Source organism: Solanum dulcamara, chromosome 6, assembly GCF_947179165.1.
Source record: "Solanum dulcamara chromosome 6, daSolDulc1.2, whole genome shotgun sequence".
Taxonomy (NCBI): Eukaryota; Viridiplantae; Streptophyta; class Magnoliopsida; order Solanales; family Solanaceae; genus Solanum; species Solanum dulcamara.
In genome coordinates this window covers 49,523,577-49,539,971 of record NC_077242.1, presented here as the reverse complement: position 1 = coordinate 49,539,971, position 16,395 = coordinate 49,523,577, and positions in this window count along the sequence as shown.

The window sequence follows — 16,395 nt, the reverse complement described above, 5'->3', positions numbered from 1 at the left end:
AGGTGTTTGTGGTGAGTCCTCATTTATCAGGGACTAGTCATTGAGTTGGTTATTATTTTCAAAGACTTTTGTTATTTTGCATATTGAGGGTGATCTTGAGACATGTCTTAGCCCCCACCCATGTTTATGAGTAAAGGCATCTAGTTGGATAAATGTTTCGAGTCTATATTGTCAAGTGATATTCTTCATTCACTATTCATGGTTTAGACTCTCTTATGATATTCCAGGTTTTACTTTACCTTATGTATGCTTATGATATGTACAAGATTCTTGGTTGGAGCCCTTCGGGATTTCGATTGCCGTGTTATGACTAGGCCCTAGGTCGGATTATGAAAAACTTAATATTAGAGCACAAGGTTTCCAAGTATCCTAGGGAGTCCAACATGCCGCATCAAGTAGAGTCTTATTCATGGTTGTGATGCGCGCCACATCTATGAATAGGAGGCTATGAGATGATTTAGGAATTCTCACTTCTTTCATGATCTATGTCGTGCTGTAGAGTTTACCGTCAAACTTCTTTTTCCTAATAGCTTTCTTTGTAATTTTCAGAAGAATGGCTCCAAGAAGACCACCGTTTCTAAGGGGGAAAATGCTAATAAAGCCCAAGCTCCTCTTGCTCCTCAAGAAAATGGTCCTCTACCGGACCAAGCGACTAATGCGAAGTTTCGAACTGCCATTACTATGCTAGCTCAAGTGGTGACCAACCAAGGGATTCTCTTTTTATTCATTGTATAAGGAGACAACAGAATTCTATGTTATAGTTTTCATGGTCTTATTGTCGATTATGGTTCATATCCCGCATATGTATGATCTCTTATGTATGTCATGATTTAAATTATGCTTTTTAAATGCTTTGGTCATTATGATTTTCTCATGACTTTACTTATCCTATCATGTGTTTTACTTGATCATTGCATCCCATTATTTACGTTGTATGTCATGCCCTCATACTTAGTATATTTTAACATACTAATGCATATATTTTGCCTACATTATTTTATAATGTAGGGGTTGAGGTTGAAGATCATATTCATCCACGTGGCTAGTTAAGCTTTTTATCTGGCGGTGTTTTTGGTGAATCCTCATTTATCGAGGACAAGTCATCGAGTTGCTTATTATTTTTAAAGACTTTTGTTATGTTGCATATTGAGGGTGAACTAGGGACATGTCTTATCCCCCGCCTATGTTTATGAGTAAAGGCATCTAGTTAGAAAAAATTTTCGAGTCTATGTTGTCAGGTCACATTCTTCGTTCACTATTCATGGTTTAAACTCTCTTATGATGTTCATGGTTTTACTTTACCTTATGTATGCTTATGATATGTATAAGAGGCTTGGTTGGAGCCATTCGGGATTTTGATTGCCGTATTACGACTAGGCCCTAGGTCGAGTCGTGACAAGATCTCTAACCCATTTTAGCTTAGAAAAAAAAATTGAATTGGGTAAGACTCAATAGTGAGAACTTGTTGAAACAATTCTATGGGTTTGAAATAGGGATGGGATAACCCAAGTTATTTTTTATTTAATAATGTGAACTAGGATAGTCCATTTACTCAAGCAATGTTTGGTATTTTTTTAAAGGGTCTTGGTGTTTGGAAGAAACCAAGGTACATACACTTGATAGTTCGCGAGAATATCAAATTATAGCCTAGAACAAACACTATCCATATACCAATCTCTTTTGTTGAGGTTAATCTTAAGCTATTTGAGTTGAAACCCGAATCACCATGAACATATCCCTAGTCCTTTCCAATCTACAAAGTTGTTAGTAAATCCTGTTTTCAATACTTGATAGTGATAAATTGTAGTTATTAGTTGAAACCCCCATTTTATATATTTATGTTTGTTAAGAGATATAATTGCAAGCTTGTTTGAATTGCCGAATCAATTGAAGAAGAGTCCTATTTACTAGTCTTTGAGATTCGACCCTAATCTAATCAATTGGGTATTGTTTTGCAAATGGCCGCCTATGCTCTATAATATGAGACTTAGTTAAGCATAATCAAATATGGCTTCTTTGTTGGGGACAGGTTAACGATCGTCTTTGATTGATTTTCCTATTCAAATTTGTGTACAATTTGTCTTCTTGTTACGTATTGTTTTGTGTTGTTGCTTGCCAAAAAATGGGTAACATGGAGAAAGTGATTGATGAAGAAAGCATAGGAGATGCGGACTTTGAAAATGAGGTTACCGCAAATTAATCACCCGCGAAGGTAGGTGTAGCAAGAGCAACTCTCTTACCCCCAGAGGTGGGGAATGAGGTGTTCCAAATCATCAGTCCTATGCTTCATCTTCAACAAATAAAAGGCTTGGACGCTAAGTTGTTTACAATGCAAACAAGCACTTGTAGAATTTCATAAAAGTGTCTCTCTTTCAACATACACAATACAAGCCAAGAGAAAATTCATCTATGATTATTCCAATTTTCACTCACCAGTGAAACAACCACATGGCTTACAGAGTTAACCCAAGGATCAATCAATACTTGGGATAAGTTGAAGATAGTTTTCCTAGAAAGATCTTTCCGACCCTTACAAATGTTGAAATTGAAGGATGAGATCAATAATTTTGAGCAAATGTCGGGCAAAACTATACATGAAGTATGGCTAAGTTTCAAGAAAAAAGTGACTGAGTGTTTAAATCATGGTTTATCCATGTAAGACCTCTTAAGATGAAAAGTCAAACGAAAGGAAAATCTCAAGGAAAATTTGACTGACCCCAAGTCTACGAGGTTTTCTACGACTTATAGGGACTTTTATGGGTCGTATAGATGAGACTTTATGCGTTCGGGCCTAGAAAATTTACTGGGACGGGAAAATTATGAAGGCAAAAGAAGGGTTGACGAGTCACTTGACGACTCGTAGAAACAAAGATGACTCATAAAAAAGAGTCATAGTGAAACTTCAGAGACCTTCAACTTGCAGGTACCTCAGGCCTGCAAGACGAGTGGGTTGTATAACTTGTAAGGAGTACTATAAGTCATAACCATGAGTCCTAACTAAAGATCAGAGGCCCTTATTTTAGGGTTCCATCAGACCTGCAAAATGAGTCCAATCGAGGACTCGTAGGAGTGAAAATGAGTTATAGAAATGACTGGTATAACAAGTTGTTCTTAGGGCCTACAAAACAAGTTGTAGGTATGACTCGTCACTACTTCAATGATTCATAGAACGTTGTCGCAGGGTTGCCCGACTCAAAATTTAATAAGGGGCATTTTGGTATTTTCCCTATATTCTACCAATATATGTGGACATTTTTAAGGATTAGATTCATTAAGTATTATGTCTTAAATACTCCTAAACACTTTTATTCCCTCATTATTTCCCTAAATAAATTCTAGACTTCTCTCCCAAGGCTCCTCAAGAGTTCATCAAGCTTTGGTTAGGGTCTCTTCAAGATCAAGCCTTCTTTCTCAAATTCAAGTCCAATTTCAATTAAGGTATGTGTGGATTGATTCATGAGTCCCTTCCAATCATGGAGTCCAAGGTTTACTTCAAAAGTCTCATTAAAACTCATTACTTTTAAAGTTAAATTTTGATGAATTGTGTTGGACTGTTTCAATTATATTTTTAATCATTACTAATGATCATTATAAGTATTTTTCTACGTAAATTACATGATTTTAAGTTGAATTATGAATGCTCATGCATGAAGCTATTTTCTATGATGAATTACATGAAGTATGAGTATGAAGTTCAATGAATCATGACTACAGATCCCAATTATGATCAAAGTGTCACAACCCAACCCCATGGTCCATAACTAGTATCCGAATTGGACACTCGATACACGCCTATTATCTATAATCAATCGGCAACTGAACATGATATGGGCTTTATATGGGCAGCACTTCTTCTCAAAACTGTCACTTGTATATATATCGATATTACCTGTCTCCTAGGGAGTTAAAATTTTCAAAGATAGGATGGCATAATATGCAAGCCGACAAGGCTGCACCACATAACACATCCCAAAATAAATATTTACATAAGCAAGACGATGAGGCTGCCACTCCGAATGGAAACATCCTAAAACATAAGCCATACTAATGCAGCCGAATGACATTTATATACAACCCACGCATGTGTCTACAGACCTCTAAGAGAATTAACAAAAATATATGCTAGTACAGGGCCCCGTCGTACCCCTAAATACACAAATATGTACATTATAAGGATTTGTACCAAAAGCTTAGACTCTGAGACAATGGAGCAATTCAAACCCGCTGAGTAGAATCCTAAGCTGGGGGCTCTCCAAAATGAGTATCTGTACCAGCGGGCATGAAATACAGCCCCCTCCCCCAAAGAAAAGAGGGGTCAGTGCAACATATGTTCTGAGTATATAAGCATAAAATACAGTAAGAAAAATCATATCTAAAGTAGAGGTTTCAAAAGACAAGTATGATACTCAAGAAGTCACTATACCTGTGCCTTATGAAGTAAAGTCATGCATGCTTATATCATATATTATATCCGACCCTTTAGGGACTCGGTGAATCCATCATAAACATATATATCATATTCAGCCCATCATGGTTTCAGTGTCATCATCATGTCCTCAGGTCATATTATATATATACCATACCCGGCCCTCTAGTGAGGGACTCTATGAACATTGTAGTAAACCTGTGCATGAATATATACCCGACCCAGGACTCAATGAAACATACATTAAGACATGTAGAGCAGAGTAATGAGTAACCACATGCATTTAAATCATCATTTAAGACTTAATGGAATAATCAAAACGAACCATTATTTGAAAATTAAGACGGTAGTCATTTCAAGTAACCTTCGGTTGCCATTATAAATTATAACAAATATGAATTATACCAAAGTATGACTTGTACTAAAATATGACTTATACCAACTAGGGTGTCTGAAATCATACATATGAGTAGGCATAATGATATAAATTCTGAAAATTAAGAACATTCGCCATCCTAGTATCTCTAAGAATAAGAGCTTCGTTGGAATACTATATATTTGTCGTCCGTTTGTTACATAAGATCATGCCAAAAGAAAGAAAGGTTAGCTTTATATACCTGTATGTCTAACTAATGTCCAGCGGCTACGGCTACTCTTTATGCTTATAATTCTACAAATAAGAGAGTAACACTATAATAAGGAATTCTAACGAAAATTAGGCAGCATTTCTCCTATAATTCGTACTTCCGGATTAACTCCAAAACAGCCTAAACAAAGCATAAATTCAGCACCATTTACTTAACAACAACAACCACCTTATTCACAAGTTATATACCAATAAATACCTGAACAACTACTTCAAAATGACCTTAAAACAGCCCACAACCAACATATGTCGACAACAATATTAGTGGACAGATTTTTGTCTCCAATTAGTTCTTGTAATTACTTCAATTTAACCCATACAAATATGTTATTCTACTTCAACCAAATTTTACACATCCTGTATAGTTTACACCTTAAACTTACCTTAATCATATCATGCACAAAAACAACATCTAACAGCCCCAACATAACTTCACAACACAATAGAATATTTGAACTCAAAAGTCCTTACACCAAAAACATGTAAAACCTCTTCTTAATTCTGTCTTTAAAAATACAAAAATGAGAAATAAACCTTCCTTTAACATCTTTAATTCACTTATACAAAATATCCTAAATCATTCTTCTCAAAACAAACCAAAAATCAAAGTAATTCTCGAAAGTTAGAAACCAAAAGTTTTGGACAGCTTTCCAAAAATTTTAGATTTATATTTCCAACATCTATAGCATGATTCCGATGAATTCCATGGAAGAATCAAGTTAAAATAATAAATAATCAACTTACCTTAAACTTGGAGATATTTTTGAAGTTCAAAGAGTGTTGGGACGTTATTGGATAGGTTTTGAGATAAGGGAGAAGTGGGAGAGAATTCTGAAAATCTTTGTGAAGTGTAAATGCTGAAAATTGTCTGATCTTTGTCCCTTTTAATTGGGCTCTTTTGGATTGGTTTTTGGGCTAATTTTTGGCCAAAATGGTTTATTATGTGGACAATATATTAGGCTTTTGTCCCAAAAAAATTACTGGAGTTTGGCAGCCCAAAATCCTCATCCATTCCACAAACAATGGGCTGCCACAAAAATTTTAGAATTGGATTTTCCCATAATTCACTTATATTGGCCCAATAATAAGTCATTACTTAGCTTAATAGTGCCATATAACCAACCCATTAAATTTACACCATGTCCAATTCTTAATACCACTTATTTCAACTTACTACTCCTCTTAGAATTAAAGAACATCACATGCCACCTTTTAAAATTTCAAACCATTGCCACACTTTCAATCCATTTCAACCAATACATTCACCTACAAGTCATGGTTTCTCATATATATATGAATATTCCACACTGAGTACAATATACTAAAACGTTAGCAAATGAAAAATACAGGGCATTCATAAAGTATGACATTTATCCAAGTTATGAAGAAAGATGACTTAGGGCCCTTTATGGTTACCTAGGAACCTTAAGATACAAATTATGCAAGTATGATTTGCAATGATGAAAGGCCAATTATCATATTGCAATTATGTTATGAAATGAGATAATCTATGGATTTCAAACCTATGATTATGTCTATGATTTATGTTCATTATGATTTTTATGTTATGTATATATTCTATGGAATTTAATGTAGCACCGAGCGGACTTGAGGTGGGGGCCCTACCAAAAGCCTTAGTAGTAGCCTCTTATCCCTTAAACTACGTGCCACCATAGGTTGCATTCATGAATTAGATAATGGATTCACATATAGCATACGTACATGACCCGCCTAGCAGAGTAGAGTCTACCTTGGCAAGTAGATTCCCCTTTTCCTTCATTGTATGAGGAGACAATGGGATTCCATGTTATCTCATATGGTCTTATTATTTATTATCATTCCTATCTCATATATTTGTATGCTCATTATGTAATTTTATAATTTTCAACTAAGTCCTTTAAATGATTTGACCATCATGTTGTCCTCATGACTTTACCGATCTTCTTTATTATGTACTTCCTTGATCATTGCATCTTATTATTTATATTGCATGTCATGCTTACATACTTAGTATATTCAAACATACTAACACATATTTTTTGCCTAAATTAACTCATAATGTAGGGTTGAGGATCACACTCATTTACATGGCTAGTAGAGTTTTCGATCGGTGGAGTATTAGTGAGTCCTTATCTTTTCGAGGATAAGTTATGACCTTGTTCTATTCTAACGACTTCGTTATGTTTTGAATTAAGGGTGATCTAGGGAAATGTCTTATCCCCCACCCTTCTTAGTTAGTAGAGACATTAGTTGAACAAATGTATGGAGTTTATGTCGTCGAGTTACATTCTTTCTTTATGATTCATATTTAGACTCTACTATGTTAATTTCCGCATTTACTTTACTTTATGTATGCATTATGATATGTTAAGAGGATTCGTTGGAGCTCTTCATGTTTTGATCCTCTTATCACAACTAGGCCCTAAGTTAGGTCGTGATAAACTTGGTATCAGAGCACAAGTTTTAGGATATCCTGGGGTGTCCAACATGCCGCATCAAGTAGAGTCTTATTAATAGTTGTGAAGCGCACCATACCTATGAATAGGGAGATATAAGACATTTTAGGAATCCTCACTTCTTTTATTATCCATGTCGTGCGATAAAGTGTGTTCTAAGACTTTCTTTCCCTAATAATTTTCCTTTGCAATTTTCAGAAAAATGCCTCCAAGAAGACCACCATTGCTAAGGGGGAACGATGCTAACGAAGACCAGGATCCTCCGACTCCTCAAGGAAATGGCCCTTTGCCTGAAAAAGTGACACACGCGGAGTTTTGGACTGCTTTTACCATGCTATCCCAATTAGTGTCCAACCAAGGGGTTGTGGCTCCTGCTAATGTTCCTACTCCAGCCTCAAGAGTGAGGGATTTTGCACTAATAAACTCTATCGAGTTCCATGGTTCAAAATTCGATGAGGACCCTCAAGAGTTCATTGATGAGGTCTATAAAATAGTGAGTATCATAGGGGTGACTTCGGAGGAGAAAGTGGAATTGGTGTCTTACCAACTCAAGGGTATTTCTCAAGTTTGGTACACTCAATAGAAGTTGGATAGAGTAGAGGAAGGTCCTATTGAATGGGAAGCTTTCAAACTTGCTTTCCTTGACTATTTTTCCCTCTTGAGCTAAGGAAATCTAAAGTGTTGGAGTTCATAATCTTCGACAAGGTACCATGGGAATAAGGGACTATGCCCTTAAGTTTACTAAGCTATCCAAGTTAATGAGTTTACTGATGTACTTCCCAATGACTTGCCCGACATACCTCCCAAAAGGGAAATTGACTTTAGCATAGATATCTTTCCCGATACTCAACCTATTTCTATTCCTCCTTATCGTATAGCTCCGGCGGAACTTAAGGAGTTGAAAGAGCGATTGAAAGACTTGTTGGATAAGGGTTTCACAAGGCCAAGTATATCCCCATAGGGTGCTCCTGTATTGTTTATTAGGAAGAAGACAATGGCGTGAGCAATATTGAGTTGATGAGACAGTAGGTACAACAATTAGAGTTTAAATCCAAATATACCTCCCCAAAAATATGATGTTCCCCATGGACAAGCTAGTGTTTATGACCTAACTGGCTCTAAAATTGAAGAGATGCTTAATCATGTTCTTAAGATAGTCGAGTCAAGAATCTCAAAAGTGATGTATCAAATTTAACTCAAATTGTTAGCTCTCACTCTGCTTAAATCAAGAACTTAAAAACTCAAATAAACTAGTTGTCAACTCAAATAAATCCTAGAGCTAAGGGAACATTCCCAAGTGAAGCTCTCCCAAATCCAAAGAATGATGTCCATTATATGGAAATAGTCACAAGGAGTGGTAAAGTATTTGAAGAGATAAAGGTTGCACCAAGGAAGGTAGTTTATGAAACTAGAAATGATGTGGTGAAGCCAAATGCACCCATACAATTAAATGATAATGAAAAATAACCGAATGAGAGAAAGTTATATGTGGATGAAAAACAGGGGGTTTACCCTCCTATAATATTGATTTATGGTGAAGGAAAAAGAGGGGATAAATCTATTAAGGGAGATAATCCTAAGTTTCCCCCTCCATACCCTCAAAGAGTGATCAAGAAAAAGGAAGACGAGCACTTCCAAAATTTTGTAGACCAGCTGAGCAAGTTATCCATGAATTTCCTTTTGATTGATGCCTTATTTCAAATGTCAGGGTATTCAAAGTTCATAAAAGAGCTACCGCAAAAGAAAAGAGTTGTGAATGTGGGATATGTGGAAGTGTCACAATCATGTAATGCGGTAATATCTTGTACATTTGCCATAAATAAAAAAAGATCCAAGAGCTTTCATTATTCTATACACCATCGGGGTATACACATTTTATAAGGCCTTGTATGATTTAGGGGAAAGAATCAATTTAATGCCCCTAATAATCTTCAGGATTATGGATCTTGGGAACTCCAAACCCACTTCAATAATGCTATTGATGGCAGATTGTTCTATAAAAAGACGAGATGGTATCCTATTTGATGTGCTAGTCAAAGTAGACAAATTTATTTTGCTGGTTTATTTTGTGGTGTTAGATTGTGAAGTGGACACACCAGTGCCTATCATATTAGGCCGCCCATTCCTTTCTATGGGAAGATCACTAGTGGATGTGGAGCTAGGAGAGCTTCAATTTTAAGATGGTGATGAATATGTAAAATTTAATGTGGGTATGCCTACAAAGACATCGGATGAATGTAGAGTGGTACCAGTGAATAAATTCATGGATGAGCAGGTAGAAGATCCCAAGAGGAGAAGATACTACCCGATATCAAGTTATAGTGAGGTACTTGCATCGTAAAATGTTAAATCAAGCATTTCTTGGGAGGCAATCCATATTATTTTTACTTCTTTTTACTTCACTTTTTCTTTCCTTTGTTGTGTTTTATGAGTGTGAAAAAGATACTAAGTATGAAAGGTGAAAATCGAACACTTTGACCATCCTTGTCAAATAGTTGAAACTCTAGTAAGACATTGTACGTCGCCAACCAAATGTTGGTTCCCTCCAGATCACTGGGAAGAAAATTGAGAACCTGCGCTTGACTGGCAAGTCACAGGTTAAAAGTTGTACAACGTCAGTTGAAGTACTAGTGCAGATCATTGCACTGGCATATAAAGGTAGTTTTCTGCATTTTGATCGGAGTCTCACCGATTACTGTTGGTGCCTTGCCAATCTCACACAAGCAGGTAAGTATGAGAAAAGGTTTAATTTTGACTATTGAACTACTACAAGACCGGATTTGACAGCCTTTTCCAAAACCCATAAACCCAAAAAATAAACCTTAATCTTCTTCCTCATTAACTTTCTTTCAAACTCCATTTCCTCTCTCTAGAACCTCTTAAACCTTCCATTAACCATTACTTCTCTCCATTCTCTTCCACTAATCCACAACCTTTTCTACTCCCATATCAAAAATCCACCCAAAAAAATTGAAAACCTATTTTGAAAAAGTTCTTGAGTTCAAAGACTAAGGAACACTTCTAATAAACCTATTGTTTTTCATCTTCCACTTCTTCAAATCTGGTATGTAACCATACTTTTATGATTTTGAGCTTGATGTTGTTCATATGGTAATAATTTTATGCTTGATTGTTGAATGCTACAAAACACACTTGCTAGAACTTGAAAATCTTATGTATGAAAAGGGTTTTTCGTACTTGAAAATTCTAGATCTGAAGCTCTTTTATCTGGATTTAATGTTAAGCCTGTGAAATGTTCCTTATCTTTTTGAAATCTGAGTTTTTGCTGACTTCTAAGTAACCCATTTGTGAGACCCCGTGTTTTTCCTCTCTTCTCTTACCTAATATACGTAGCATAGTGTGGTTATATAAGGTGTATATGATTTGGAATAGTACACCAAGAGAATAAGACTACAAATGGGTGGTATATCAAGGAACTAAACTAAAGTGTTAGGTCAAAGAAATCCCTTAAATAATGGTTCAGGGTTAAAGAAATGGTTCGGATAGAACCTCACCCTTTCAGATGGTTTAAATCAACTTTTACCTTCGGGTTAAGACTAAGAAATTATCTTTGAGGTATTATAAGGTATCAATAGTCGTATGTTAAATTTTAAGTCAACCAAGTTAGAGAAATAAAGGTCAAAAAAACTTATTGTAAGTTTCTCTAATAAATTTTCTAAAGTTTGGGTGAAATGTCTCAGATCATTGCTCCCAATATATAGAAAGTTAAAGGGGCCACAAAATATAAAATCAAAGGTTTAAGAGTCTACATTGCAATTCACAAACCGCACATCAAACCGCATCAGAGTAAGGAGTTATGACTGTTTTACCGTGACCTGTTTGAACTGAAACTAGGTTGCGAGCTGGATCGAGTCAAAAATTGGTTTAAGTCAGCATTTCGCCATTTTAAGCCATAAAAAAGTTTATTTTCAGCTCATAAATAATTAGAAATCTTAAGGTATGGTTCTAATGGTGTTCTTGAGTGATTAAGGTTTGTTTTTAGTGATTTCTACCGTTAAAGTTTGCCCCTGTGCCTAGAAACGCGATATCCACTCCTGGCAATCATTTTCCCCTTCTATTAGCTGCATCTGGAGCTTGTTTTGGAAGATATAACTTTGTAGTTCTTAGTCATCCTTCAATATTTACACTTGGTTTTCTAAGCTAGTCATCTAGGGACTCTTTTATGATCTATTTTACAAAGTTCTATGGACATTTCTTTAAGTTAGGATCCCATGGATAATCTGCCAATTTAAGCTCAATTATTATTTGTTTGTAGGTGCATATAAGCTTTGTATATATAGTTTTTGCTAATCTAGGTACTTAAGGAACAACTTTCGTGAAGGAACTATGACTATTCAGACCTTCGTTGGAAAGGTATGTTAAATTTAAGCTTTGTCCTTCCTTTTAGCACGAATCCTGGGAAATTCCTAAAATGTCAAATGTGATATTTTACTATTCTATTGCTAGAAAGACTTTGTGTAAAAGGAATTGGGATCGCAGCTGAAGTATTTTCATGATGCTATTATGTCAATATTCCACTCATCTATTTAAATAGAGTATTTGACATCTATATGTCATTTTGTCAGCTTCCTTGTCTATATGTCCATATGAATGAATTCTTATTCTTCTTTGGATGGTGTAACTTAAAAATTATGAAATACATTTAGTATTTACAACCACTCCTCGTTCCTCGCTAAACTGTATTTTAAAAAACTTTAAGTAACACGTCGATTCTCAAAACTCTCAAATATAATTTGTACGTTTAAACTACTAAAAAATAGGTTTTTCAAATACTTTCTTTTACAAATTATGAAGGAATCAGGTATAAGAACTAAATCAAGAACCTTAATCTTTTTATGAACATCTTTAGGATTAATTTATCTTTCTAAAAGTCGAGTTAAGTTTTCAAGCTTATTAAGAAAACATATAAGGTTCCACGAAGCATTTGCATTTATACAGAAGTGATTATGAGATTATGAGATTATGAGAATACGAGTGCCAATAAGCCAAGATTGGCTAAGTTCTTTTTATGGACTACTACGTGCATTCAAATTTTATATCATACATGGCATGTTATGTATGGACTCTGAGCTATAATTGGAGGAAAGAGGGCCTATTTTCCTAGAAGACAATATGTATTGTACAAATGGTCACAGGTTGGCAATATAATGTCGGTTAGCTATCGAAAAAGAGCAGAATTGCTAGCATTTGGTTGGGTATGTCATGAATTTGCATATATACGACATATGATTATAGGAGAATACCATTTATATTTAATTACTATTAGTTCAGATGTCATCCATATAGGCTATAAGAGTTTCAGTGTTAGGTAGTATCTCTATTACCCTTTTTAGAATAGTTATTTATGATTCTACTTTCTACCTTACATACTAGAATATTCTTATTTGTACTGACGACCCATTTCCTGGGGATACTACAATTTTGTTTCGTGCGTGCAAGTCCAAGTAGGGAATCTGATCGACCCATCCTCTAGGATTTTGGGGTTCAACTGTGAGTTCATAATCTCTACATCTTCTTGGAGATTTCATAGGATGCTTAGTTTTGTTATAAAATTTGGGTATTGTCAAGGCCTTATCCCAACATTGCTTATGACACTCTTAGAGGCTATTGTTGACACAGGGTTCTGGGTTTCTTTTAGCATCTTTTAGGATCCAACTTGTAGGCTTGGCATGTATATATATGTATATGTATGCATGTATGTCTTCAGTTTCATCCTAGTCGGCTAGTTAATACTTTATTATTTTGGCTTTATCGCTTATTCATGTGACTTATTGTTATTCAAGTCATGACCTTAATGGCTTAGTCTTAGTATTTCAAATGTTATGATGCTCAATCTTTTGGGCCCAAAGTTTGGTTATCTAGTATATTTCAGTAGCTAACTCGATCTAATATGGTATCGAGTGCCAGTCGAATCTCTCTTAGTTTGGGGCATGACACCATTGCATTTACGTAGTGAATGAATTTTTTTTATAATGGAATGGGTGACATCATTCCTAAGGGAAAAATTTTCATTAGGTGAATCTTTGAGTTTTGAGCAAACTTTTGAAAAAATAATAGCAGAACCTTGTACTTGTGGGTTGATTCAAGAGATTTATAACTATTGGTGAGGATGAAATTGCGAATGTGTGTTGTAATTGTGTGCATATAGTAGCTACATCTCTTATTTGAGTGATTTTTTATACCCAATGATGGATGAAATAACACCCTTCTTAAGAAAAATCATCAAAATGTGAAAAAGGTTGCCTTATAAATCCTTTGGGGAAGTCTGAGTACCCATTGGAGTAAAATTGAAAGTGTTGAAGTAAATTAGGCCATTTTTGGTTGGAAGAGGTGATTGTGGAGCACATGCTCTTCAAAATGATTTCCTTATGTCTCGAGGTGCAATGTCGGTCGAACAAAAGAAATCATGTTCCCAAGTTGTCGACTGGCATTTTACTTGCAAAACATAGGTCTCCATTGGTGAAACGCTGGTGCAACGTCGGTTCACCTTCGGTGTTTCTAGTTTTCTGATGTTAGGTGGCATGAGATTGGGCTGTTCACAATGTCGTATAGATGAAACACTGACGGAACATCGACCTTAACCTATGCTATTTTGATTAAAAATGCATTTCATGCTCTTAGTATTTTCCTTTAGTATTTATTGTCTTTTTATTTTTCCTTTCTTATGCATTCCTCTCAATTAGAAATTTAGCTTGATTTTAGCTATAAATTATCATGTAGTGTGAATGGATTCACCAAGTAAGATTCTTTCACCCCAATACACTCATCCATAAGATCTATTGTGATTTGGAATACTAGGGATGGAACAACGCTACAAGCACATTCGAAGCAGACAAAAAATCATAAAGGAAGCAATATTAGATGTGAAATCATTCATAAAGGACTTTCCCAACCTATTGTGAAAATTGCATTTGGAATATGTTGTTTAATCCCCTATATCAATATCTTCCCAAAATAGTGTGGGAATTTTATTCTTTGTACATATCAAGGTTGGATCACCTAGAACAACAAAATGAATGCACTACTCCCATAAAGTTACATACATTTTGATTTGGGGAAGGGAGGTTGAGGTCACACCTGAAGCATTTCTCCTTTTTTGGTGACCAAGTATTCCAATCTCAAAGGCCAACCTACTCCCTTCATAGCATGTGAAGGAAACCAATGCATGGGTAGCGACAATCATCGCAACAAGCTCACCAATATAGGCAGAAACTAAAGGACAAATTCATCGCCAAGACCTCCTGCATGTATACCAAGTGTAGTTTGATCTCATAAGAAATAATTTGATCCCCTCAAGAGATGATCTTCATGTATCATGGGAGGTAGCTATCATAGTAGCCCAAATTATAGCAGGACTGCTAATTGGTATACACAAAATTATGTCTGATCAAGTCAAATGAGATGCCTTAAGAAATAAGGGCCCACTACCCTATCCAACAATGATTACATGTCTTTATTATGAAGCTGGATGCATGTTCATAAAAGGCATAGACGTTCTGTACCCACAATTACCATGGTCGATAGTCAAGAACTTCATGTACATGAAAATGATAAAGACGCCATGAAAATATTGATTGCTAAAGTGAATAGCTTGAACAAACAAATGAAGACACTGGAAGCTACAATTGATAAGATATAGGTTTTAATTAACAAGGACAACCACCCAAAACCACCATATAGAAACTCCAATGCCAGAGAGATGCCACAAGAAAGCCCAAGCGAGCAATAATACGGGGGGAGGGGGTACGACCAATTTCCCTCACCCATCTCCATTTGAGCAAGTTATATTATTGAGGAAAATATTAATTTTAGTTTGGAGGGGGGATTTTACTTGTTCTGTGTGTTTTTAATTTTTAGTAATTTGTAATTTTATTTTACGTCAATGCCCACTATTGTGCTTAGAAGCCTAGTTGGTTCTACATTTTCCTATTGTCTTACTATACATGCTTGATATTTGTGGTTAGTACCTTTTTATAGGCCTCTCTCTCTCAATGAATTTATGGAGCATTATACAAAATCGTCTTGGTAAATAGTAGTGAGTCAAATAAACTCAAAGGGTTTTCCTTATACATTGGTTCTTTCCCAAGGAGAAATATATTTTTATTTTATTTTCTTCTGTCTTTTTGTCTCGAACCGGATTTTCCAATGATAGATTATGAGATGATTTTCTTAGGGAAAACAGGTCTTAGTTTGTAATTGAGTCTTTTGGCGCACCTCTTATAAGAGGGACTATCAAAAAAATTGTGTTGGCAAAGGTAAAAACTTCAAATGATTTTTTTGGGAAAACCAAATTGAAAGGCAATCTCTTATAGTGGTTTACACATTTTTTATTTGGATTTATAACTTAAAAGCAGGGATATACTCATTGTAGTTTGTCAAAAGTCATTTTATTCAATTAATTTTGAGAATAGCTTATGAATTTGTAGGATTGAAAAAGATTTCATTCATTCTTGTAAGTATGTGTTGTCTAGAACTTTCCCCAAAATGTACTTCAAGGCAAAATTCTAGATTTGACATGGCTTGAAAGATGAACCAAGGTCCTTTTTGAATAGACACTCTATCCCAAAGTTTTCCTTCTAAATGACATAATCCTAGTCAGTCACTTTGAGCCTTAACATAATTCTTTGGCCACTTTATCACATACGTTGAACTAATGTAACTCTTTGTCTTGATACCCTCATGCCTCCTCATGTGCTAAAGATTGTAAAATAAGATACAAGCGTAAGTTAGAGGGAGAAAATACAGGACCTCGAAAGTTGAAAGTCAAAAAATGAGGAACAAAGATGAAATTACAGAAAACTCAGCTTTGGGGCAATAGGTTATCTTCACGAGACCCGATATGGGTA